The sequence below is a fragment of the Silene latifolia genome, chromosome 11 (assembly GCF_048544455.1).
Source record: "Silene latifolia isolate original U9 population chromosome 11, ASM4854445v1, whole genome shotgun sequence".
Lineage (NCBI taxonomy): Eukaryota > Viridiplantae > Streptophyta > Magnoliopsida > Caryophyllales > Caryophyllaceae > Silene > Silene latifolia.
The window spans coordinates 27143804-27169880 of record NC_133536.1 but is presented as its reverse complement, the minus strand read 5'-3'; the positions used below and the strand labels follow the sequence as shown (position 1 = coordinate 27169880).

General features: G+C 42.0%; 1 non-coding gene across 1 annotated transcript; it reads right to left on the bottom strand.

Annotated features, from left to right (window-relative positions):
- Positions 1 to 22838: 22838 nt before the first annotated feature.
- On the bottom strand, positions 22839 to 22945 carry LOC141616290 (small nucleolar RNA R71). Its single transcript, XR_012530645.1, has one exon. It is a non-coding gene; the product is annotated as a small nucleolar RNA R71 (small nucleolar RNA).
- Between the last annotated feature and the right edge of the window lie 3132 nt (positions 22946 to 26077).

Genomic DNA, 26077 nt, shown 5'->3' with positions numbered 1-26077 from the left:
TACACTTGAAAATTGAAGATTTTCACTCCTTTCTTGGTTCAAGCATCAATGGCAAGGACAAAAGGAGCAACAAAGGCACCAAAGGCAAAGGCACTCTCAACAAGACAAAAGAGTCTTCAAGCAAAGAAAGCCTCATTGGCTATGGTGGTAGCTAGCTCAAACTTGGAGGTGCAACAAGAACAACCTCCCTTGGAAGCAACAACATCTACTACTCCGGAAATTGCTCAACTTTTGAACTATCCGGAGGTAATTTTCATTTCCAAATCCCATAGGGACACTTTTGCCAAGTTTGCTAGAAAATCATTTCTATCCACCAAGTTTATTTGTGAAAATGCCTTAGCTAAGTGGGTGTCCTTGAGCAAACTAGAGCCTTCTTTAAAGCCATGGGGTTGGAAAAATTGTTTGCAACAAAAGAATTGACATACCCCTCCCTTACCTTAGAATTCTTGAGTTCTTTGAAAGTCAATAAGGTAGAGACCATGGAAAACATCGAGTTCCGCCTAGCTAATGTTAGTAGGCGCATCTCCTTTGAGGAAATGAGTAAAGCTTTGGGTCTTAGTGATTCACCGAGTTATTTCAAGAATGTTGGCAAGTATGACCCCGACCCTCTTTGGGAGGCGATTTCCGGAAGGAAATTTGAGAACTATCATGCTAGTCGCGCTCTATTAGTCCACCATCCGGGCATTAGAGTGTGGCACAAGGTCATAGGAAACACCATCATTGCAAGAAAAGACACCAACCACTTTACCAAGCTCGATTTTGTTCTTCTTGAGTCGGCCTTGAACATTGGAAGGGAATTCACCAAGCCTTTTAACTCTCTAAGGCTTTTGGTGGATAGATGGCTAAATGTTGATTGTGGGAAGCAAGGCACTACCGTTATTGTGAATGGAGGTCTAGTCACTCTTCTAGCTAAATACTTTGATCCGAACATCAACAAGGATAACAAGTATGTGGCGAAAAAGGGTGGTCATCTCATTGATATTGATACTATGATAAACAAGTACAAGTGGGTCTCTCATAACCCTCTTGACACCAAGTATGGGTGGCTCACTAGTGAGGCTAGATCTTTTACTTTGCCTTCGAAGATTTGTCGCTTAAGTGTCCACCGGACCAACTATCTCCTTCCCCTTTCAAAATAGGCCGAATACATTATCTGACAACAAAAGGGTGAAATTGAAATGCCCTCCTCTTCCATTGTCACACCACCCTATCCTTTCGAGTACCAAGAGTTCAAACCCGAAGGTGTTGAAGCAAGAAATGATTATATGACTCTTCTTATGCAAGAGATGCACAAGCAAGCCTTCAAGGATCGGAAAGATGCTTACTTAGCCCAATATCCGCCCCTCCTTCACTTAGTTAGGCAAGGACTACTTGATCCTTCATGTCCTTTGCCTAGTTGGGCGGATAGGGAAGTCTTCTTTCCGAGTGCATCTAGGGTTGAGATTCCGGGTGACAATGACGTTGTTGGTGATGCGGTTGATGAGGATGATGATGATGATGAAGAGGCTAGTGAAGAAAAAGAAGGGGATGATGAACAAAGTGAACAAGAAAGTGAAGAGGGAAGTGGTGATGAGTCCACTTCTATTGAGGAAGATGATGATAGTGATGATATGATGGAAGATTAGAAATCTTTGGAGGCTCCTACCCTCTTGAGGTTTGCTTACTTCTTTCTTTGTTTTATTTATTTATCTTGATCATGATCGGTAGTCCTAGCAACATAGAGGACTAACACCTCGGCCCCATTGAGGTGTTCTCATTTTATTGTTCCCACTTTTGAAAATACAAAATGACAAATTTAGTTTCATGCATTGCATCGTGTGTGCATGAACTACACCCAACCTTAGGACATTAGCAATAATGTCTAACTCGGTTTGGGGAAGTACATGCATACACAACGGGAGGTAATCTAAATTATCCTCTCCGTCATAAACAAAAAACCATGCATCATGTAGTGTCGACTAGTGTAGCTTGCATTTAGTGTAGAAATCATGCATCATGTTTGCATAATTTCCCATCATTTTGGCCATTGAGGACAATGCCCATATTAGTGTGGAGATGGGGAATTCTAACTTAACTTTTATTCAAAAAGCCAAAAAATTGAAAAATTTTGAAAAAACCATAAAAATTTGAAAAATTGAAAATCCAAAAACAAGTTCATTTCCTTTGTAGTGTGGTCATGTATATATTGTATATATTGTGTTTGTTTTATCCTTGTTCACATTGATCGACTACGCCGCATCCGAGACATAAGGATATTGAAGACCGCATGGTATGATCTTTCCAATCTCCTTTTTCCTCTCTATGTTAATGACTATGTGGCTTTATTTTGATTGATGTGGTACAACAATGTGAACTTAGGACTTGCATTTAGTGTATATGTCATATTGGTTGGTAGAATCATATGCATTAGGATGTTTATATGCTAGTTGCATCATGGCATGTAGTTGCATGTTAGAAAATTTTGCGAAACCGTCTACTTGGGAAGCTTGACAAGTGTATATAGGCCCTAGTAGATGCTTTTTATTCTTAAGACTTTGCTTGTTAGAATACTTATAAAACACCCTAGGATGTGTCATGCTAGTATCCTTTGACCCATGGATTAAGGCCTAGTCAAGAGTACCTTGTGGTGTGATAACTCCTTGGCTACCGTTTATTCCAATGTGACCCTTGAAACCATGCATCCATCCATCCATCGTCCATGTTCTACCATATTTTTGTCATCAAAGGGAATGGGCACAAAAAGAAATCGATTTGAGTTCAATGAAATGAAAAGTGAAAGAAAGTTTGCAAAAAAAAAATGCATTAAATGAAAAGAGGAGCAAAAATAGAACTCTTAAAGCTTCAAATATAAGCCACTCTCACTACATATGGGGTGACTTTGAAAATTTTCAAAAGAAATGCAAAGAAAAGTTGAAAGTTGTCAAGTGTTGAAATGCCAAAAATCAAAAAGAAATGGCAAGAAAGTGTTCTCAAATGTTATATCCCACAAGAAATTGGGGGTAAAAACAACAACAAAGCAAACTCCCAAAGTGAAACTCAAATATCTATCGATCCCTTTATCCATCGTATCCATTTTTGTGCATGGTAGAGAGGGGACGACCCTTCTTCTTGTCTAGGCAAGAGGGGGAATTCCGCGATCCTCCAGTGTTTCTAACACCATAGGGAGCCTATTCTTGACAAAAGCATTTAACGATTTAGGACAAAGGTACCCTAGCATGACACAATTTGGAGGTGATTTATTGGTATCCTTCTAGGCTTAGTAGTTTGAACAAATTGCATCTATGAAGGAGTGTGTACCCTTGAATTGATTCCCTTGTAGATAATTTCCGTCACTTAGATGAGGAAAGTGGCTTTTCTTTTGTAGATGCATCCATTATTTGATTTTGTGTGCTTAATGTTTGGATGTGTCGCCATTTTGGCAAGACCCACCTTGCCTTGCAAGAAGGCATCCTACCTCATGGTTGTCTTGTTGTGAGTTGAAGGGGCGGAGTGAGACCTGTAATACTCCGTATTTATAAGTCTTGGGGTACTCTATCGAGTAGCCCTTACTCTGTCGAGTAAGGGTAAGTTGCGAAATAAAATAGTTTCTGACCTGTTGGGTACTCGATCGAGTAGCTGGGGTACTCGATCGAGTAAGGGGGTACTCGATCGAGTACCTTGGGTACTCGATCGAGTGTCCGGTTTTACGGGGAGTTTTCTCGGGTTTTGTTAATTATGCGATTAAGGTATTTAAACATAATCGTCATTGTTTTAAATCACTTTTACAAAACCTAAAACCCTGTTTAAGAGAGAAAGCAGCCACTTCATCTTCCTAATCGCATTCTTAGCAATTCCCGGAGTTCAGACGGTCAGTTCTTGTCGTAATTCGTATCGTTGAGTTCCTTGCGTCAAGGGTAAGCTTTTAGGATAATTTTTATAACGCTTTGTTAAGATTGGTTAAACCCTAATTTAGGGATTGGGGGGTTTGTGTGTAGTATGTGATGTGTAGTCTCTATGTGTTATGTGATAGGAGGAGGATTCATAGAAGAGGCGTTTTGATACAGCTGTAGATACCGTCTACTTGTTGTGCTTTCCAGGTAGGATTTCCTACTCAGTATTAGTCCCATAATGGGATATTGGTGATGTGCTGTAGTTAGTTGTTTGATGTGATGATTGTATTGTGTTTGTGGTTGTGATTCTTTGTTGATGGTTCTCGAGATGCGTTCTCGGCTGAGTGGGGTCACTTGCGGGAGTGACTTCACGCCCTAGTTTCGCCCTTCGTGGAACCCGCCACGGAAGAGGATGTGCACATTAATGGGACAGGGTTATCGCTCGGTATGATGAGCGGGGCTTAGGTGGGAAACGGCTGCGGTCCCCCTGGCGGGGTGGGTCCAAAGTGGACGGTCGATATTGAGATGATGGGAGTTGGTGGTGTGTGTGTGTGTGTGTGTGATTTTGTCTGTTTATCTTATTATTGTTATCTATATTGATTGTGTGATTAGTGCGACCCGGTGTTGTTTTGTAAACTGCGGTGATCCATTCGGGGATGGTGAGCAGATATTGAGCAGGTATTGAGATGAGTCTTGGGATAGCCGGGATGCCACGACATGACGATAGGAGTCTTCCATTTGTAGCCTTAGTTTATTTACTTTTCAGTTAGACAGTCATTCGAGAATAATGTATCGCACTTTTAGTTGGTTTCATGGATTGTAACTATTCGTTAAACTATTTATACTAAATGTTGTTTCTTTATTGTTGTTTGGTTATCATTGCCTCGGGTAAACCGAGATGGTAATGTCTTCATACCTGAGTGGTCCTGGTAAGGCACTTGGAGTATGGGGGTGTTACAAATGGTATCAGAGCGACGATCCTGAAACCTGTAACCAATGAACTTAATGAACATAGGGAGTCAATTAAAATGAACCCGGGGTAAAAGTTGTAGGAGCTAGTGCAAAGGCTTGGGAGACGTCCTAAAGTCGCGGGGGTCGCCCTACAACTTTGAACCGGTCACATGGGGAAGTGTTTGTCGAGTTGTATGTGTGTTTGGTTAACTTGTTTACAAATTTGATGGAATGTGTTGATTGTTGGATGTTCGAAGTTGGAAGTTGAGAAGGTGAAAGAAAAGTGATGATATATAGAAACTGTTGATGAAATGATAGCATGTTGAATGTTTTACAACGTGGCAATTAATAGCGTGATTGTTATGATATAATATGTGATTTATAAAGTTTAACATGTTAGCATATGACGTAACATGCGGGTAGCTTTTACGAGTTAGTATTACTCGATCGAGTGAGACTGACTCGATCGGGTGGGTTTTTGGCGATTTTGAGTCCAGAATCGAGTTTTGGGGCACTCGATCGAGTAACTAGGGGTACTCGATCGAGTAGGGGGTCACTCGATCGAGTAGCCTAGATACTCGATCGAGTAGGAAAGAGATCGGAAGGTCTGTTTGGTTCTGGAGTTTGGGTACTCGATCGAGTACGTAGGGCACTCGATCGAGTAGCCCGTTACTCGATCTAGTGGGTTTGGGAACTCGATCGAGTAGGTTCTGGGGGTCGCGTCTTCGTGTTTTGAAGTTTAGTACGTATGTTCATATCTACCCCTTTTCTTATATATATATATATATAGTTTCAAGATGTCGCCCAAGAGAACTGCTTTGTACGCGAGAGCTGAGCTTATGACCGTGGATGACATCGTTAAGATGTTAGAGCACCAGGATGCTCTTACTGAGACCCTGAAGAGAGTGAATGAGGACAAGGATAAGAGTAAGGAGAAGGAGGTTGATCATTCTAAAATCAGTCTCTACATTGCGAGCTTTAACCCGAAGGAATACAAGGGAGTTGGGGAACCTAACCTTCTTGATAGTTGGCTGAGAGAGATGGAGAACATCTTAGACTTGGTTCATTGTCCTGATGAGATGAGAGTGGAACAGGCTGCGTTCTATCTGAGGGAGGCAGCAGGCAAGTGGTGGGATTCGGTGAAGGTGAGTGCTAAGGAGATATACACCAACCAAAGCTTACCTGCTATACCTTGGGAGGAGTTTCGTAGAAATTTGTGAGGAAGGAGTTAAACGGAGCATGTAAGGAGTAAGTTGAGGGAAGAGTTTGATAAGTTTAAGATGACCGCTGAGATGTCGGTAGCTGAGTACTACAGACAGTTCAATGAGAAGTCCAGGTATGCTGAGGATATGGGTTTGAGTGAGGAGAACCTGGCATTGAGGTTTGAAAGAGGGTTGACTACCACGATTATGGATAAGTTACCCGTGGGGATCCTTACCGATGTTAAGGAAGCTTATGAGAGGGTGGAAGAGCGAGAGGTTGGTGGAGATGGCTCGGAAGAGGTCAGGTGGTGAGAAGAGGAAGTCTGAGAGCGAGGGTGGTGGCCAATCGAATCACAAGAAAGGCAACCACAATCAGTCTAAGGGATTTTCTGCTGGGTCTGGGTTTAGTGCTGGGGCTTCCTTTGGGCGTGGTCGTGGGAGTGTGAGTAATAGTTGGGGAGTGACCTGCTTTGGTTGTGGTGGTGTAGGCCACAAGAGACATGAGTGCACGAGCGCACCGGGATCTTTTCAGAGACCTGCACAGAGCTTCGCAAGCAACAGACCGGCTGGATCATGGCCAAACCGGGGAAGTCGAGTTGCAGAGTGGAGGCAACCGCAACGGCGGTAATTCTTATCGAAGACACCGACGAACAACAACAACAATCAAGGGTCGGGTGCTAAGCCGACCGCATCGGCCCAAGATCTTGTCCGGGAGATGGGCAGAAGACCAGTGGCAAGTTGTTCATGATGGAGAAGAAGGCAGATGAGGAGGATGCGCACGTTATCACCGGTACATTCCTTGTTAACGGTATTCCTACGTTTGTTTTGTTTGATTCAGGGGCTTCTCAGTCGTTTGTGTCTTCGAGTCATGTTAAACAGTTGGGTTTGAGAGTATATGAGTCTGTTAGTGAGCAAGTTTTCATACCTTCGGGTGAGTCTGTATCGTGTGGGAGGTTGTTTAGGGATGTATCTTTGATAGTTGGGCAAGTTGATTTCCCTGTAGACTTGCTAGAGTTTCCTTTTAATTGTTTTGAGATGATAGTTGGGATGGATTGGTTAGGAAAGTATAAAGCTAAGATAGACTGTCATCAAAAGAAAGTATCCTTATGAGGTCCTAAGGGTGTTAGTGTGTCTTATCGTGGGTTTCTAGTCAAACCCAAAGTTAAGTTGATTGCAGCTGTCACCTTGAAGTCTTATCTGAGGAAGGGATGTCCGTTGATCTTGTGTCATGTGAGAAATGACCGGATAGAGAGTCCGACAGTTGATGAGATACCAGTGGTGGGAGAGTGATGCGTGTCATTTATATGATGTTTTATATCTCTTTTTACACGCATTTCAGAGCTCATTTGTTTAGTTTATGCTACATTTCTCCCTATTTCCGTCTACTTCCGTATTTTGTACTTTGTTACAGAAATGTGAAGAATTCAACGGGAAATCGAGCCAAATCCGCCCCCGAGTAATCTGCATTGCAAATGACGTAAAGGAACTGCTTAAGGAACGAGCTTGGTGCGCAATCCAAGGCCCAAAGGACGAGTCCACGAGTTTAAAGAAGTCAATTAGCAGCTCAAGCAGTCGATCGACTATCCCCATCAGTCGATCGACCAATTATCGGGATCGAAGCTACGTTCTTTGAGATCCGGTCGATCGACCTCCCTGCTTAGTCGATCGACCACATCGCTGCTTCAGACGAGAATTAAAAGATTGAGAAACTTGAAGCCCGTGAAGTTTAGGTTTAGGAAATAATTGTTACGTTAGTTTGTTATATAACGTAACCTAGAAACATCAGAAGAGGCATCTAGCTTTTATCGAATTACATATCAAGTTTTACATTAAGTTTTCATTCAAGTTCTTTAACGAATAGTTAGGGTTTGGGATTATTGTGAGCATCGGAATTTCGGTTCTTAATAATCAATCTTTCCCCTGCAATTCGGTATTTCTCCTGTTTACTTTCAGTTTATTTATTTTGCTAATAGATTAGAATTGCTAGTAGATTCCCGAAACCGTCTTGATTATTGCATGTTAATTGTTTCCTTTCCTGTTTTGAGCATGAATTCAGTAGCTAGTTTTATCGTTTATGTTGTTGTTTCTGCCCTTAGCATGAGTAGCTAAATCTATAGTGCTAGGATGTAGGCGATTTATGGCATAGGCGGCACTAGATTGAACACGGATCGGTGAACAGCGTGTCGATCGATCGATCGACATTGTTGGCCGATCGACTGACCTTGTAAGGTTATCCTTCGTTTTAATTGGTTTTAATCTCGTATTTAACAAATCGAATGCATGCGACCAGTTAGATACCTATTTTGTGACCGACCCATTAGATCGAAAGATAGGGAAGGTTATTTGACCATCAATTAAATCGACTAAACTGTGCTAAGATCGAAAGATAGGTATAGTTTAGACCATTAGTCACTTTTCAGGACGAAAGTTAGTATTAGTGACATTAGGGACCTATAGCGAGATCGAGAGATGCTATTTGTTAGGAGTGGTCCGAGAGGACCTCTTATCTCCCGCCTTACCTGTGTTTGATTCAGACCGACCTAGTTTGCTGCCGCCGAAGCTATAATGAACCGACCATCCTAGTACCCTTCTTTTATCTGTTTAAATCGTATTTTTAGTTTATTTTCTTTTTATTGTTATTAGCTATAGACCAATTCAAATCAACCCCCATAATAGTTACCTCGGACTGAACATAAATCAACTAAAGTTTACAACTGCCTCCTTGCAGATCGACCCTGTTACCACTAGCCTAGGTTAGTCTTAATAGGAGATTATAAATTTTATCTTTGGTACTCACAACGACGGGTATCAAATTTTAGCGCCGTTGCCGGGGAGGCAATAGTCCTAATTTTAGTTGTTTTAATTTTTAGTCTTTCTTAGTTTAAGGAACATCCGTTCCTTAAACTGTTCTTATATTTTGTTGTAGTTTCCTCTTATGCGCAGGTCACAGGGTGGTCCATTACTGCCATTTGATCCAGAGATTGAAAGATCTTTGCACGTAAAGAGGAGATTATTTCAAGAACAACAGCTGGAAGAGCCTAGTTCTCATTCTAGTTTTTACGAGAACGAGTACATTCGAGGAGAATCCACCATCTTCACCCGTTTCTACATCTTCAGCCGAGACAGTTACTTCTCCAGAAATTTTGTCATGGCCGAGGAAGCAAGTATAGCTAGTTTTTCTGAGCCGACAGCCGACAATTTATACAAGGGGTTCGAGTTACGGAGATGCCGGAAATTCGAACCAAAGCCTCGCTTACATTACTATGGTCGAGAGAAATCGTTTGGGGGAGCGCAAATGAAGATGCAGCAAGGCATATGGAGACCTTTATTGACTATTCTTGCTCCATTCCCCCACCGGTGGCGTGACCAGGATCAAATCAAAGAGACCATGTTCATCTTCTCCCTTCGTGATGCTTCAAGGGAGTGGTATAGAGATCCGGACCCGGACCGCTCAGGAGATCACTGATTGGAATACATTGGCATTGGCGTTCTACAAGAAGTACTTTTCTGCTTCGAGGACGATCGCTATTAGAGCTCAAATCACGGGCTTTAAACAAGGGCCAGATGAGAATTTCCACGAGGCATGGGTCCGATTCAAGAAGTTGGTGCGAACCATACCGCACCATGGGTTCGAAAAGTGGAGTTTGTGCAATCATTTCTACAATGGGTTGTACGACGATCAGAGGGCCATTTTGGATCTGCGACCAATGGAAGATTCGCTGAAAATTTGGGAGCAACCAAGGGGTGGAAGATCATTGATGATCTAGCTACCCACAAGGCCGAGTATGGGAATTCGAGAGGGAACCAGAGGAGAGCTGCTGAATCTTCCTCTGTTCTTTGCACTTGAGGCTCTCACCGCGAGATTTGACAAGTATGAGCTAGGAGGAGCCTCTAAGGGTGGGATATACCAAGTCAACGTTGTGTCAGACGGTCCCTTCCTTTGTGAAAGGTGTGGAGTTGAGGGCCATGTCTCGAAGAACTGCCTTAGTCCCTTTGAATCTTGTCTTGCCTTTCAACACTACGGGCGAGAACAACACCTACTACGAGCCACAAGCATCCAAACTTGAGTTGGAGAAGTCAGAATGTTTTGAATCCAACTCAACCTCCGCCACAGCAGCAGCCATATGTGCCTCCGCATCAAAAGCAACAGCAATATCAAAAGCCTCCTTATGTGCCGCAGCAGCAACAAACACAAAATTATGAATTTTCCGAGCTGAAGAATCTGTTGCTGAAGGAGTCCCAAGCAAGAGAGGCCGAGATGAAGTTGTTAGAGAGCCAAATAGCTCAGTTGGCTAGCAAAAGTAACACTCGAGCTCCCGGACACCTACCCACTTAACCCGAACAAAAGGAGACCCTACATGCCATCACCTTGAGGAGCGGGTCCACCCTTGAGGGTCCTGCCATGGTCGAGAAAGCTGCTGAAAAGAATGAGGCAGATCCGAGTCCAAACAAAGCTGTAACGAATAAATCAAAAAAACAGCCGTCTGCCAGGTATTTCAGTCGATCGACTGAAGTACCTAGTCGATCGACTGAATTGCGGGTTAAAGGAGCTTCTGGAACTGTGCAACCCAGTCGATCGACTGAGGAGGGTGGTCGATCGACCAATATCACTGCTGATGTTGAAGAATTTCGTCCTTTAATGCCAAATCATCTACGAGACCACTTGTTTCGGGGAACCACGGTCCCGAAAATTTTGAAGGGAACCGAGTCTTGATGGGTCGATCCGGCTCGAAGTTCGATCCAATGACGGTTAATGGGTCTCATTTGAGACGGTATGAGGAGGGGTCTAGCTTCAACAAAGAAAAGGTGACGGACTTCCAGCCAAAGTCCAAGGACGCCGGCGCGCGCGAATTAGAGGAGAGGGCTAAGGTACTCCTTACCGCCCCATATCCGGAGAGACTCGTGCTAACCAAGGAACAGGTATCTTTCAGTAAGTTTGAGAAAGTTATCCGTAGTCTAAATGTACAAGTCCCCTTCCTTGAGTTAGTTAACCAAGTGCCAGCATACACTAAGTTTATGAAACAGTTATTGTCAAAGAAAAAATCGCTTGAACATGTTCACACTGTTGCGTTAACTAAAGAGTCTTGCTCCTACTTGTCTCACTTTGCGCCCCATAAGTTAGAAGACCCGGGCAGTTTTTCAGTCCCTTGCAGCATAGGTACCTTTTCCATCGAAAAGGCTTTATGTGATTTAGGAGCTAGCATAAGCGTCATGCCCTTGAGTCTAGCTAGGAAGCTTAAGTTGACCAGGTTTGCAATAACTGAGATGACAGTCCAGATGGCTGACCGATCTGCAGTCGAGCCCATAGGAGTCCTAGAGGACATACCCGTCCAAATAGGGAAGTTTTTCTTCCCTGTTGACTTTGTTGTCCTTGACATGCTTGAGGATGACCATATACCGATCATCTTAGGTAGGCCGTTTCTGCACACTGCTGGTGCAGTTATTGACATCGGTTTAGGAACCTTGACCTTCAAGGTTGGGAAACATTCTATTGTCTTTGCCCAGCCGGCTAAGAAGAAGGACGCCATGTGGCCTGTTACTTGTAATACGGTCTCTGAAAAGAGATCGTACTTTGCGCTTCCTGAATCGACCGTCCCTATTACTACTGCTGTGTTAACCCCTCCGCCCCGGATTGGGAGCAAGAAGGAGGAAGAACTTGTTGTTTTAGACATTGCGGGAGCTGTTTATGGGAAGGAAGAGTCGTTGGATGCTCCAGCTGCGACAAAGCCTATCATTCAAAGAGGAGGTCTTGGATGCCTGAGCTATGGGACCGATGAGGAAGTGGAAGATGAGCCGGTCAAGGTGAGATGGGCTGATTTGGATTCTGACAATTCCGAGGAAATCCTTGATTGGGGAGATGACGAAGCTGATCAGCTGAGTTCTCCGACTGTCGAAGTTAAGAAGGGTGCAACTGACAACATGAGCACCTATGAGGCTACCTCTAGTAGCCGAAAGCGACTAAGTGGGCCATACCGTGGTCCTTCTTGATCAACTATTAGTTGATCAAGCTCGTTGCGAACTTCTCTTTATTTGTTTTGTTCAGACATTTTTTTTTATTGCTTTTGTGTGCGCGAAAACTTCGCTTTTATTCTTTTTGCTTAGGATTTTTATGCACTTTCGACATTCTTCTGGGTTTTGCGCAATTTTGGGCGCGTATTATTGTGCTTTTGCAGGTATTTAGAGCTTCTTTGCTCAAATCATTGAGCAATTACGAAGAAATAAGACACTGCGAAGAGATGTTTTCGATCGATCGATCATTGGTACCATTGGTCGATCGATCGAATTGCGGGTTTACAGGAGCTACTGTTCACGTCCACTTGGTCGATCGACTGACCTTAGTGGTCGATCGACCACTGCTGCTGCTATATTCGTTTACGACCTCTCCCCTGCTGTGTTTGGTCGATATGCGGACCTAAGGGAGTCTTCTACTCCACTCTATTTTCCGTCGAATTATCTATTTCTTCTATTGTCTCATTTATGCACAATTTTTACGTTTCAAAATTGCTTTCTTCGGTCTTATGCGTGGTACTTTCTGTCTTTCAGGCACTCTTATTGGTAGCACTGCTGGCTACTGAAACCTCCTAGCTCACGCTGGTTTGGGGAGGTTCCTTTTCTTTGCGCTTAAAGTCTTGTGAGTTCCCAAGTCTTTACTTTATGTCATTATGTTTTATTTTATATTCTCGCAAATTCCCGTTTTCCATTTTTCTTCATTACATGATTTTGCACAATGGGGACATTGTGCGATTTGGTTTGGGGAAGGGTTTTGCGTCGCATTTCATTTGCTTGCATTCACGTTTACATTTCAGTTTTGCATTGCTCGTTTATTTCCTATATATACAGAAAAATTCAAAAAAAAAAAATTTAAAAAATTTCAAAAATTTCAAAAAACGCACGTTTATTTTAGCATATAGGTTGAGTCGGAACGGTAGTATTTCCATGATGATATTGCATTTTGCACCTGTTTTGCCTGAGCCTTGCTTGATTAACATGTTATTAGTAGAATCGTATATGCATATCTACGAGTTTTCGTTAATATTTTGCTGAACTTGAGACTTGACTTAGAATTTTGGCAAACTACATCATATTTCTGAGTTTTAGAGCCTATAACTGGTGACATTCATGACCAGTTCATCTAGGAATGTGAGTAGTACTCCTTATGAGACATGTTTCCTTAATTTGCATAATTATGAATTTGATCTACTTAATACCTGTATGCATTCGGTTTGTGGTTAGTTGACACATGTGGTAGAGGTTTCCTTTTTTCTCATTTTACCCATAAGCTTCACACTGCTAAAAATATCCTTTTTGTCCCAATTACTACATCCTATATTTAGCCTGTCCTTTGTCAAGCTAGTAGTCTGCGTTCTTGGGGTTGTTACTCATTTTTGGTGGTATTTGCTCTTTTAAGATGAAGTTGGGAAAATAAAATGAAATGAAATGGAAAGAAAGAAAGAAAAAAAAAGGGAATAGAAAAAAAATTGAAATTCGAAAAAAAGAAAAAGAAGAAAAGAAAAGTTTATGTACTGTTCAGAGCAGTCGATCGACTGTCCCTTTAGGTCGATCGACTGAAGTTCGTGCAAGAAGAGAAAATCAATTCGCATACCTTATACCTTATCTTTTGGCGATTTTTGCTCCCATATTTCATTTATATCTTATGGGGAGTTAGTTGATTACTTCTATTTTGGAGCTTGTGAGATTTGTGCTTGCTATAGCACCATTTTATTTGTTTATGGGAAGGAAGTTGGATGTTGTCCTTTGGTTCTGTTTTGGTACTAGCTTGATCACCTGTACCTCCACTTCACCATAAAATGTTTTGCCTCTTCTTACCCGTACCTCACAATTCCATAATTATACCTCGGCATGTGTCAATGGTCATCTGTTTGGTTGGAATGCATATGTACGGTCATAGAGGTCATCTTCATAATTTATTGCTGGCATGTTTTCATAGGTCGCAGTTAGGTGAGAGTCTGTACAAAATTTACTTCTTTCTATCTTACATTAATATCACATGCGCTTATTGAGTGATTTGAGTGACCCGTGAGAGTCCGGTTTGATAAGTCTTTACAATCAATCTGGTTAGATTGATTTTCAACGACTTTATAATTCGTTTGCATGATTCACATTACTAATTGATTGTTGGTTGTGCATTAAATTGGTTTAGGCCCTACAGTTTGCATTTCGCTCTGAGATTGAACTCGTTCCATTAGGTCATTAGATCGAGTCTAGTTCTTGCTTGGGGACAAGCAAGGTTTGGTTTGGGGAGATTTGATGCGTGTCATTTATATGATGTTTTACATCTCTTTTTACACGCATTTCAGAGCTCATTTGTTTAGTTTATGCTACATTTCTCCCTATTTCCATCTACTTCCGTATTTTGTACTTTGTTACAGAAATGTGAAGAATTCAACGGGAAATCGAGCCAAATCCGCCCCCGAGTAATCTGCATTGCAAATGACGTAAAGGAACGAGCTTGGTGCGCAATCCAAGGCCCAAAGGACGAGTCCACGAGTTTAAAGAAGTCAATTAGCAGCTCAAGCAGTCGATCGATTATCCCCATCAGTCGATCGACCAATTATCGGGGTCGAAGCTCCGTTCTTTGAGATCCGTCGATCGACCTCCCGCTTAGTCGATCGACCACATCATTTCCAGGACGAGAATTAAAAGATTGAGAAACTTGAAGCCCGTGAAGTTTAGGTTTAGGAAATAATTGTTACGTTAGTTTGCTATATAACGTAACCTAGAAACATCAGAAGAGGCATCTAGCTTTTATCGAATTACATATCAAGTTTTACATTAAGTTTTCATTCAAGTTCTTTAACGAATAGTTAGGGTTTGGGATTATTATGAGCATCGGAATTTCGGTTCTTAATAATCAATCTTTCCCCTGCAATTCGGTATTTCTCCTGTTTACTTTCAGTTTATTTATTTTGCTAATAGATTAGAATTGCTAGTAGATTCCCGAAACCGTCTTGATTATTGCATGTTAATTGTTTCCTTTCCTGTTTTGAGCATGAATTCAGTAGCTAGTTTTAACATTTATGTTGTTGTTTCTGCCCTTAGCATGAGTAGCTAAATCTATAGTGCTAGGATGTAGGCGATTTATGGCATAGGCGGCACTAGATTGAACACGGACTAAACCCGCGTGTCAGTCGATCGACTGACATTGTTGGTCGATCGACTGACCTTGTAAGGTTATCCTTCGTTTTAATTGGTTTTAATCTCGTATTTAACAAATCGAATGCATGCGACCAGTTAGATACCTATTTTGTGACCGACCCATTAGATCGAAAGATAGGGAAGGTTATTTGACCATCAATTAAATCGACTAAACTGTGCTAAGATCGAAAGATAGGTATAGTTTAGACCATTAGTCACTTTTCAGGACGAAAGTTAGTATTAGTGACATTAGAGACCTATAGCGAGATCGAGAGATGCTATTTGTTAGGAGTGGACCGAGAGGACCTCTTATCTCCCGCCTTACCTGTGTTTGATTCAGACCGACCTAGTTTGCTGCCGCCGAAGCTATAATGAACCGACCATCCTAGTACCCTTCTTTTATCTGTTTAAATCGTATTTTTAGTTTATTTTCTTTTTATTGTTATTAGCTATAGACCAATTCAAATCAACCCCCATAATAGTTACCTCAGACTGAACATAAATCAACTAAAGTTTACAACTGCCTCCTTGCGGATCGACCCTGTTACCACTAGCCTAGGTTAGTCTTAATAGGAGATTATAAATTTTATCTTTGGTACTCACAACGACGAGTATCAGAGAGTTTGCAGATGTTTTTCCAGAGGAGATTCCGGGGTTGCCACCGAAGAGGGAGATAGATTTCACCGTAGAGTTGAAGCCAGGGACGGGGCCAATCTCTAAGGCACCGTACCGTATGGGTCCTAAGGAGATGGAGGAGCTTAGGAAGCAGTTGGATGATCTGATAGAGAAGGGATACATTAGACCAAGTGTATCGCCTTGGGGAGCACCAGTTCGTTCTTTTCGTAAAGAAGAAAGATGGGAGTTTGAGGCTATGCATAGATTACAGGGAGCTGAACCGTGTGACGATAAAGAACAAGTATCCTTTGCCAAGGATAGATGACCTGTTTGATCAGCTGAGCGGTGCAATAGTCTTTTCTAAGATTGATTTGAGGTCGGGGTACCATCAGGTGAAGATTAGAGAGATGGATATACCAAAGACAGCTTTCACGTCAAGGTATGGCCATTATGAGTATGTGGTGATGCCGTTTGGGTTGTCTAATGCGCGGCGGTGTTTATGGATTTGATGAATAGAATCTTGAGGACAGTTCTTGGACCAGTTTGTAGTAGTGTTTATCGATGATATCTTAGTCTACTCTAAGACTAAGGAGGAGCATGAGGAGCATCCGAGGATCGTGTTGCAGACTTTGAGGGATCATGAGTTGTATGCTAAGTTGTCCAAGTGTGAGTTTTGGTTAGAGAAAGTTGCTTTTTTGGGGCATGTGATCTCTAAAGATGGGGTAGTTGTGGATCCGGCGAAGATTGAGGCAGTGACAAAGTGGGAAGCACCGAAGAATGTTGCTGAGGTTAGGAGTTTCTTGGGTTTAGCTGGATACTACAGACGGTTCGTGAAAGATTTCTCCAAGATAGCTAGACCGATGACAGCGTTGATGAGGAAAGAGAACAGGTTTCGTTGGGATGAGAGTTGTGAGACGGCATTCCAAACATTAAAGAAGCGTTTGACCACAGCTCCTGTCCTCGCATTGCCTGAAGGGAGCGAGAATTTTGAGGTTTATACGGATGCCTCGAAGAATGGGTTGGGATGTGTGTTGATGCAGAATGGTAAAGTGATTGCCTATGCTTCTAGGCAATTGAAGCCTTATGAGGAGAACTACCCTACCCATGATCTGGAGTTGGGTGCAGTGGTGTTTGCTCTCAAGATTTGGAGACATTACCTTTATGGAGCAATCTTTAAGGTATTTTCTGATCACAAGAGTCTTAAGTACATCTTCACGCAGAAGGAGTTGAACATGAGACAGAGGAGGTGGATGGAGTTGATTGGCGACTACGACATGGAAATTATCTACCATGAAGGGAAGGCCAACGTTGTAGCAGATGCTTTGAGTAGGAAGAGTGTACATTCCTTGTGTACAGCTCTATCTTTGATGAGGCTGAGGGATGAGGTAGCGAGCTTTGGGATGCATATGATGCAGAAAGGAGATGCCATGGGCGATATGACAAAGTACAGCTTGAGTTTTATGATGATATTCGGGATAAAAGGCTTTGGATCCTAAGATAGTGGAGTGGAGAGTGGAGTAGAGAAAGGGACAGTGTCCGGTTTTCTATTCATACGAGATGGTAGTTTGAGGTTTGATGGTAGGTGGTGTGTTCCTAATAATGAGGAGTTGAAAAAGACGATCATGATGAAGCGCATTGCACACCATACTCAGTTCATCCAGGTGGAGACAAGCTATACAAGGATTTGAAGAAAACGTTTTGGTGGCCTGGGATGAAGAAAGAGACAGCTGAGTTTGTGTCCCGTTGTTTGACCTGCCAAAGAGTTAAAGGGGAACAGAGAAGACCACAAGGTAAGATTCAGTCTTTAGAGGTGCCTGAGTGGAAGTGGGAATCCATTTCCATGGATTTCATTATGGGTTTGCCTAAGAGTCAACAAGGTAACAACATGATTTGGGTGATAGTGGATCGTCGACCAAGTCGCTCACTTTGTTCCAATGAAAGATACATGGACTAAGGCACAATTGGCTATGGCCTATCGAAAGAACGTGCTTAAGTTACATGGAGTCCCTAAGGACATAGTGTCTGACAGAGATGCGAGGTTTATATCAAGGTTTTGGAAGGAGTTGCAGGAATCGTTGGGAACAGCCTTTGAAGATGAGTACTGACATTTCATCCCGCGACAGACGGGCAGACTGAGAGAACAATCAAGACTCTTGAGGATATGTTGCGAGCTTGTGTGATGGATTTTGGTGGTAGCTGGGAGCAGAGGTTGGACTTGATAGAGTTTTATTACAACAACAGCTATCACACTAGTATTGGTATGGCACCGTTTGAGGCTTTGTATGGGAGGAGATGTAGGAGTCCAATCTGTTGGGACGATAGTGCTGAGGCAGTGGTTTTAGGACCAGAGATGGTGCATGAGATGGTGGAACAGATTAAGATGATCAGGGAACGGATGAGAGCAGCCCAGGATCGACAAAAGAGTTATGCAGATCTACATCGTCGGGACATAGAGTTTCAAGTTGGGGACAAGGTTCTTCTGAAAGTGTCTCCGATGCGTGGAGTTATGAGATTTGGGAAGAAAGGCAAGTTAAGTCAGAAGTTTATAGGGCCTTATGAGATCTTAGAGCGAGTTGGGGAAGTTGCTTATCGTTTGGCTTTACCAGCTGCGTTGGAGAGAGTGCATAATGTGTTTCATGTATCGCGCATTGTGAAGTATGTGAGTGACCCGTCACATGTGTTGGAGGCAGAGAGCTTAGAGCTAGATGAGTCTTTATCATATCTGGAAGTGCCTAAGCAGATTCTAGACCGAAAGGTTAGGAAGACTAGGAGTGGTGAGACAGTTTTGCTTAAGATCCTTTGGTCTAACCACGAGACTGAGGAAGCTACATGGGAGGCAGAGGATATCATGAAAGAGCGTTACCCTTTCCTCTTTGATCAGGTATGTATGGTTACGGGGACGTAACCTTGTTTCTTTTAGGGGGGTAGGAGATGATCGCGAGAGTTTTAAGAGTTTTATACACCTTTTATAGGTAGTGTCGGTATGTTTGTCGGGATGAGTTGGGTTAGTATCATGTTTTATGTTATGTTAAAATTTTGTTTGGCTTTTGAGTCGGGAATGTTGTGGGAGTAGTACCTTTGTTTGGTAGTGGTTTGAACTTCGGGGACAAAGTTCCTTTTAAGGAGGGAAGACTGTAATACTCCGTATTTATAAGTCTTGGGGTACTCTATCGAGTAGCCCTTACTCTGTCGAGTAAGGGTAAGTTGCGAAATAAAATAGTTTCTGACCTGTTGGGTACTCGATCGAGTAGCTGGGGTACTCGATCGAGTAAGGGGGTACTCGATCGAGTACCTTGGGTACTCGATCGAGTGTCCGGTTTTACGGGGAGTTTTCTCGGGTTTTGTTAATTATGCGATTAAGGTATTTAAACATAATCGTCATTGTTTTAAATCACTTTTACAAAACCTAAAACCCTGTTTAAGAGAGAAAGCAGCCACTTCATCTTCCTAATCGCATTCTTAGCAATTCCCGGAGTTCAGACGGTCAGTTCTTGTCGTAATTCGTATCGTTGAGTTCCTTGCGTCAAGGGTAAGCTTTTAGCATAATTTTTATAACGCTTTGTTAAGATTGGTTAAACCCTAATTTAGGGATTGGGGGTTTTGTGTGTAGTATGTGATGTGTAGTCTCTATGTGTTATGTGATAGGAGGAGGATTCGTAGAAGAGGCGTTTTGATACGGTTTGTAGATACCGTCTCGCTTGTTGTGCTTTCCGGGTAGGATTTCTACTCGTATTAGTCCCATAATGGGATATTGGTGATGTCTTTGTAGTTAGTTGTTTGATGTGATGATTGTATTGTGTTTGTGGTTGTGATTGTTGTTGATGGTTCTCGAGATGCGTTCTCGGCTGAGTGGGGTCACTTGCGGGAGTGACTTCACGCCCTAGTTTCGCCCTTCGTGGAACCCACCACGGAAGGGGATGTGCACATTAATGGGACAGGGTTATCGCTCGGTATGATGAGCGGGGCTTAGGTGGGAACGGCTGCGGTCCCCATCGGGTGGTGGGTCCAGGTGGACGGTCAGATTGAGATGATGGGAGTTGGTGTGTGTGTGTGTGTGTGTGTGTGTGTGTGTGTGTGTGTGTGTGTGTGTTGATTCGGTCATCTGTTTATCTTATTATTGTTATCTATATTGATTGTGTGATTAGTATCGACCCGGTGTTGTTTTGTAAACTGCGGTGATCCATTCGGGGATGGTGAGCAGATATGAGCGGTATTGAGATGAGTCTTTGGGATAGCGGGATGCCACGACATGACGATAGGAGTCTTCATTTGTAGCCTTAGTTTATTTACTTTTCAGTTAGACAGTCATTTGAGAATAATGTATCGCACTTTTAGTTGGTTTCATGGATTGTAACTATTCGTTAAACTATTTATACTAAATGTTGTTTCTTTATTGTTGTTTGGTTATCATTGCCTCGGGTAAACCGAGATGGTAATGTCTTCATACCTGAGTGGTCCTGGTAAGGCACTTGGAGTATGGGGGTGTTACAAGACCCGCTAATTGTCTCATATCGGCTATGTTATTAGGTTAGTTTAAATAATCGTCCTAGTCTTTGTCACCTCTTTACTCGGGACGAGCAAAGGTTCGGTTTGGGGATGTTTGATATGACCATAAATAGAGCATATTTAGTCCCCGAATTAGCCTTGTTCCTATGCTTTTTAGTGCATATTTGGGTCATTTATTGTCTTTAGTTCTTTGTTTTGCATATTCTTTGAGGTTTTGTGTCCTTGGTAGGAAAGGAGTGCAAACCTTGCATTTTCATGGCAAAATGAGGCTAAATTGATTGAATTCAATGACCAAGCATCAAGGAGAGACAAGATTAGAAGGCCTTTTTACACATTATAGTAGATGGCCAATGATGAGAAAAGATCCTTGCATCCCCGAGGAAATCCCCAAGGATTTTACGAAGGAAAAAGAAGAAATGAAGCTGTCCAGCAATCCGTGCGGATTGCCTAGAAGATGCCCGTCCTCCACCTCCACAATCCGTGCGTCTTCTACCCAAGACGCCCGGGCAGCAACACCAGAAGACGCCCGTCTTCTCCCAAAGACGCCCGGGCAGAGACAATAGAATCCGGCCGTCCCGAGCCTAAGACGCACGGATTCCAAGGCAGCACAACTTCGTTTTTCAAGCTTCAAAGAAAGATGCCCATCCTTCTAAAAATACCGGCGTTTTCTTAAGTAGGGACTTAATCGTCATTTAAGCCCTTAGTTAACCCTAATTCCTACACCTAATCCCCACTATAAATACCCCATTAGTCTAATTGGAAGAGCATGTTCTTCTTATCAATTCTTAGAGTAGTTAATATCAATCAAATCTCTCTTTAGTTTTGTAATCAACAATTAATCAAGTTTTAATACAAGTTTTATTTCCTTAATATCTCTTTTGTTCATCCTTTATTTTGGGTAATTGAAGATTATTTGGGTTATTATTGGGAGATTGACAACCTCTCAATCAAGCATCAAGTACTTCTTTTATTCTTTGCTTTATTATTGGAATCATTAGTAGGTATAATTCTCTTAATCCCTTTTTAATTATTGTAAATTACTTTCATTTATTCATCATGTTTCACTTTGTTGGTATGATTGACAACCTTGCTAGCATGTTCAACATGATAATGAGTGAGTAGTCACCTAGCTAGGGTTAATGGGTAATTAGGGGAAACCAACATGGGGAATGATTTATGCTTAAATTAATATGCTTTCATGGTTTATTTGCTTGCTTGTTTTGATCTCAACTCATGCACATATTATGTTTGATGAAATGCGAGCCTATGAATCCTTGCATTTTTTACCCATCACCTACCTTTTCAATGAGACTTGTAAGACATAAACCAACTCGAGTCTCATTAGACCATGCATGTTGTTGAGTAGGGAAGACTAAGTCGACTTGTAGGTGTTGTACAATCTAATCGATTCGGCTCCGGGACCCAAACTTTCCTAGAATTGTAAGATATAACCCAACTCAATCTATCACAACAATAATTGCTTGCTTATAATTTGAGAACATGTTTGTATGATCAATTCCCATGAATCCCCTATGACCCCATGACACCCTAGTGCTTTTTATCAGTTGTTTACAACCCTTTTTAATTCATCTTGCTAGTTTACTTTCATTGCTATTTAGTTTAGTGACCTTCTACATCAACCCAAATTGTGACACCCCTAAGACACCGCTAGTTGCAATAGAAATCTCATCTCAATTCCCGTCCCTTGGGATCCGACATTTACTTGCCTCTTTACTAATTGTAGAGTTGTTTGTGAAGCTATAAATTGTGTTTTGGTCTAGGTGCTCCTAACGACAAGTTACCGAAAAGATTTAGTCCGACCAAAAATGGCGCCGTTGCCGGGGACGGTGTTAACTTGATTTAGATTTTCATACATTGTTATTAGTTGTGTCTTTCTTTCCCTTGAGGAAGTAAAACTCCTCAAGGTTTGTTCTAATTGTTTTCTAGTTGTTTGATATTTTGCATGTCTAGAAGGTCACAAGGTGACTTGTTACCTTTTGATCGTGAAATTGAAAGAACTTTGACAACCAATAGAAGACTTGCTAGGAGAAATTTGAGAGGTATTAGTGAGGTTGTAGATATTCAACCAACTATTGAGTTCATCAACCCTTTTGCAGGAGAAGGTGAGGAGAACCCAACACAAAATACAACACAAAATCAACCCACAATGCCTAAGTTTTCATCACATTCCGTACCCACCGAGGAGAACCTACCCAACGGTACTCCCACACCACAACATTTAATCGGAAATTTGATTGCTAAATCCGCATTTATCCAATTAGTCGAAAGAAGCCAATTTGGGGGGATGCCTAGTGAAGATCCTCACTCTCATATGGAGACCTTTTGTGACTATTGTGATGCGATTTATCAAACCGGTGTAACTCAAGACCAAATTCGATGGGTCTTATTTCCTTTTTCTCTAATTGGCACCGCGAAATAATGGTTGAAGGGCCTTGATAAGGCCACTCTCGGAATTGATTCTTGGAAGAAGTTGGCTCTAGCTTTCTACAAAAAATTCTACCCACCGGAAAAGACTAACATGCTAAGAGCTCAAATTACGGGTTTTAAGCAAAGGGATGAAGAATCTTTGTATGAAGCTTGGGAGCGGTTCAAAGGAATTTGTCGCTCATGTCCTCATCATGGACTTAGCGAGTGGTTTTTGGTACAACAATTTTGGAACGGTCTATATGAATATTCAAGGAACATTCTCAACATGGGATCAAATGGAATGTTCACCGAAGTTGATGACAATCAAACTTGGAACAAAATTGAGGAAATGGCGGTCCATAACTCACAATATAGTAGACCTCGCAAGGCTACTAGAGGAGGAAAGCATGAAGTGGACTCCGTTACTCAATTGGGTGCTCAACTTAGTGCTCACATTGATACCATCAATTTGAAGTTTGAAAAGGCTATGGCTAGACTTGAAGAAGCCTCAAAATCACCAAAGCATCATGTTAATGCCATGACGGCATCTTCATCAATCCCAAGTGGGATATGTGAGAATTGTGGAACTTTAGGACATGACCAAAGTGAATGTAGGGGAACAAATGAACAAGTGAATGTTTTCCAAGCATACAAGAGTGGTACCCCTTATTCAAACTATTACAATGAAAACACCAAATTCCATCCAAATATCTCATACAAAAGCCAAAATATTCAAAACCCTCAAACAACATACACCCCACCTCACATGAGAAACCAAAATCAAAGACCCTTTTACAACCAAAACCAAGGTTACCAAAATCAATCTCCATACAATCAACAAAATGACCGAGGTTTTGATGTTCAAAAAGCGGTCCTTCAAATGCAAAAGAATCAACAAGAATTTTTCACTCAAATGCAAAAAGATAGTCAATCAAAGGAAACCACCATCAACAACATTCTAGCTCACACCAAAATGTTGGAAACCCAATTGACTCAACTAGCATCTTCAAGCTCACAAAGACAAAAGGGGCAATTACCACCTCAAAGTAATCCCCCAAGACATGAAACGGTTAGTGCCATACACTTGAGAAGTGGTACAAGGTATGAAGCACCGAAGAAGCAAGTTGAGGATGAGGTTGTGGAAGCTAGTGATAAGGAAGAAATTGTGCAAAACTCCAAGGATAGAGAATCATCAAAAGAAGAAATTTCAAAGAAAAATGAAGACAAGGTCAAGGAGAAGGAGCCCATTGTGATTAGACTTCCTTTTCCAAGCCGTCAAGCCAAGCCCAAATTTGATGACCAACTTGGAAAATTTATGGAAATTGTGAAGAATTTGGAAGTCTCAATTCCTTTCACGGAATTAATCAATCACGTGCCGGCCTATGCGAAATACATGAAAGACATCCTCACAAAGAAGAAGTCGATCCGGAAGCTTGAGACTATCGCCTTCACTAAGGTGAGTAGTGCAATACTTCAAGGGAGTTCACCTCCAAAACTCAAGGATCCGGGAAGCTTCTCAATACCGTGTACCATTGGCGACACTACGATCAACAAAGCCTTATGTGATCTAGGGGCTAGTGTGAGTGTTATGCCGTACTCGGTGAGTAAAAGGTTGGGGATGGGAGAGCTTAAATGCACCAATATCACACTCCAAATGGCCGATAGATCGACGAAGACATCATTAGGGATATGGGAAGATGTTCCCGTGCGAATTGGGAAGTTTTTCATCCCGGTGGACTTTGTCATTGTTGATATGGAAGAAGATTCCAACATTCCAATCATTCTAGGAAGACCTTTCTTACACACCGCGGGTGCGGTGATTGATGTAAAACATGGAGAGCTCACTCTAGAAGTGGGAGATGAGAGCATAACTTTTAATCTTGACAAGACCATGAGAGCTCCCCGTTTACATGAGCCATGTTTTATGATCGATCATTATAGCCGGAAGGATGATAGGAAGAAGTCGGAACTTCAATGGAAGAAGAAAATTGAAGATGCTCCATTCAAAGAGCAAGTGAATTGTAACAAAGAGAGCTTGAAAAGCTCATCAAAATCAAGCAATGAAGAAGATGGCCTCATTGGCCAAGAAAAGAAAATGGGAGAGTTGTCTCCATCAAATCAAGAGATTTTTAATGATCAACTTAATGAAGTTTGTGGTCTTTGGGATGACGAATTTGAAGGGATTTTCAATCCCTACATTGGCAATGCTATCGATCAAGACCGACAACAAGGGCAAAGGTCTATCGAAGACCTTTATCATGACAATGAACAAGCTTTTGATTACTTTTTCAAGGTGTTGAGCAACATCAACAACACCTTGGACATGCCCCCTAGACATCTCATCAAGAATGAGAGTTTGGTGGAGTCCTCCCTAAACCACCATTTGTAAATATTTCTTACTCCCTAACTCGCATTTTAATTCTTAATTTGCATTTTTTGTCATTTTTGGATTTTTGTGCCTTGATCAAGATAATTATCATTTTTGAGAGAAGTGAGGGAGGGACTAATGATTCAATTGATGTGTAGTGCTTTAGCTTAGTGTGGGGATAGCAATTGCTTAGGCTATCCATGCCTTAGTAGTGCCCCCACAATGAAGAACACGAGATATGAAGAAGAATGAAATAACACGGGATAGGCTAATACACGGATGGAACTGAATCCGGGTAAAAGGGGTCAAATCCGAGCGGTTTCAAGAGAATCCGCCCGTCTTCAGGCAACCCGGGCGAATTGGTCCGAATCCGCCCAACCTCAGAAAGACGCCCGTCCTGCAAGAGAAGACACCCGTCTTTTTGGCTGAGAAAAATAAGAAAAATCCATGTAAAGGAATCCGCCCGTCTTCTCTAAAAGACGCCCGTCCCGCAGTTACAAATCCGTGCGTCTTTGCTAGAATCCGCCCGTCTTTAGGCGAGAATTTCCCAACCCAGAACAGACAGAATCCGGGCGTCCCGAAGGAAAGCCGCCCGTCTTCCCCCTGTATTTCAAATTTTTCGGGTCTAAACCCCCTCCCACATTCATTTCTTCATTCCTTCATTCATAACACTACCCATAAACCCCAAAAACTCAAAACCCTCATCCTCTCCATCACAAAAACAAGATTCCCTCAACCACATTCATCAAAATCAAATCAAAACATCCTTTTAACAAAATTTAATCACTCCTCTTTCAACAAAAATCAAAACGAAGCACAAAATCTTCAACCTTTGAGTCGATTTTTGAATTTATAAAGGCAAAGCCTTTCATCTTGAAATCGATTTGAGTACACTTGAAAATTGAAGATTTTCACTCCTTTCTTGGTTCAAGCATCAATGGCAAGGACAAAAGGAGCGACAAAGGCACCAAAGGTAAAGGCAC